Source organism: Pteropus alecto, unplaced genomic scaffold, assembly GCF_000325575.1.
Source record: "Pteropus alecto unplaced genomic scaffold, ASM32557v1 scaffold33, whole genome shotgun sequence".
Lineage (NCBI taxonomy): Eukaryota > Metazoa > Chordata > Mammalia > Chiroptera > Pteropodidae > Pteropus > Pteropus alecto.
The window spans coordinates 9,049,327-9,051,548 of record NW_006435762.1 but is presented as its reverse complement, the minus strand read 5'-3'; positions in this window follow the sequence as shown (position 1 = coordinate 9,051,548).

The window sequence follows — 2,222 nt, the reverse complement described above, 5'->3', positions numbered from 1 at the left end:
AGTCATTTTGGCTGCCTGCATCTTGTGCCACATTTAGAAAGCCTTCTGTGTAACCATAGGAACGGTTTTGCTTAAGCACTGTTGCTTGTGTAAATCCAATTCATTCTGAATTAGCTGAAAAAAAGGGGGAGGGTTGTGTGATTTGTTTCTGTCCATTGCTTCCCAAGTTGCCTCTTAGAAAATGTGAAGAGAAAATTAAAAATAAGGTTTTTTTCTTTCCTGTTTTTTGGAGAGTTGGGTAAGAATGAGATTGGGAAGTAGACTTTTTTTCTCCTGAAAACATGGCCATGATGAAGAATCAGAAATAATGAAGTGGTCTTCTATAGCTCAGAATCTTTGCTGCTTAGGTAGGCATTTTTACCATTTAAAATATTTCCTATGCTTATCATTTTCTTAGTTTAGAGTAATCTTCCTTAACATAGATGGTTTAGGAATACACTCTTCCTGGATTAATTTTACACATGGCATATAATACCGACGGAAATTTGTGTTGAAAAACTCTTCTTTTTGTTCTAGGAGATTTTAGGAGCTATCAGCCACACACACCATATAGTATTAGATTAATCAGATACTTTTCCTTTCAACATCTAGATTAAAGCAGCTGTTTGGAGGAAGATTGAGAGAAAAAGCTATTTTCCCACATGGTGCACTGAGGAAAAAGCAGGTTTGGGGTGGACTGACCCAGGAGGAGTATTTAGGACAGACAGAGGGAAATGGAAAGATACTGATTTTCTAGTGAAATATAAGAATACTCTGCTGTGCCTTTCTCATATCTGGAAAATTTTTCTAACAGTATTAACCCATTGACATCTTTATCTTCAAGACTTAGTTCAAATTTCATTTGATATTTAGTTTAGCCCCTACTTCTCAATAATAATTATAAATTCCTTATTATGCATTACAACAGATACTTCTGTGTAAATCCTATCCTCTTCTTCCTTATAAGTAGTGTTTTAACTATCTATCTCCTCCTCCTCCTCCTCCTCTTCTTCTTATCCCCCAAAGTCTAGGACATTACATTTAACAACTCCTAAATAAATATTTTTGACTAGTTAATGGAATGAAAGACTAAAAGGCAGCAGGGATGCTAAAGGCTGATATAGTCTGTTTCATAGTTTTATCTAGCTTGGAGGTGGGAGGTGGTGCTGCAGAACATAGTTAAGGAAGAAAAGAGGGAAAAGGAAAAGAAAAGGGAAGGTGATTGAATTTACAAAATATGCCAGACATTTTAATATCAATCTTAAGAGGACACCTGTTATATGAAAAAATGATCTCCCAAAACATAGTCACATCTTAATCCCTGCATCCTGTAAATGTTACTTTATTTGGAAATTAAGGATTTTAAGATGATAAGATTATTCTATATTATCTAGGTAGGCAATCATATGTGTCTTTATGAGAGAGAAGAGGGAAATTATACAGATAGAAAAAAGAAGGAAATATGAAGATAGAGGCAGAGATTAGAGTGATGTGGCCATAAGCAATGAAATGTCAACAGCCATAAGAAGCTGGAAGAGGCAAGGATTGATTCTACCTTTGTCTTTGGAGGGTAGGTGGTCCTGCCGACACCTTGACTTCAGCCTAGTGATACTAATTTTGGACTTTTGGCCTCCAGAACCATGAGAGAATAAATTTTGGGGTATTTTTAAGCTACCAGGTTTGTAGTAATTTTTTATAGCAGCCATAGCAAACTAATATAACACCTATAGTGTCCCCATTTATTACGGAAGACAAAATCAAAGTTAAGGAAGAGTCAGCAACTTAGCTGAATTAATGTGGATAATTACTGGCCAGAGGTGGGAAATCAAACCCAAGTCTAGACAAGTTCAAAGATGCTTAGATAGTTTTTTTTTCATCCGGCATATGTGGAGCCAAACTCCCTCCAAACCAAATTCTGTTTTATTGAATAGATGTTGGCACTATTCTACGGGCTGAGTGAGACACTGTAACTGATTGTATCCTACAGCAAAATAGAAATAGAAATTTTAATTAGTTGACTGACTAATTTAGCTACACCTGTAGGCTTTTCTCAAAATTATACAAAGTAGGAAAACTACATGAATAATCTTTTAAAAAATGTTTTTAATTATAGGTATCCAACTAGTGACTTTGTTCTGCTTCCCTCAGTCCACAGTTCTTTATAAATATCAAATGAGAAATGGCAGTTTCCTTTCAGCCTCTGTTGAAAGTTGACTTGTTCATCTATTAAGCATTCATCAACA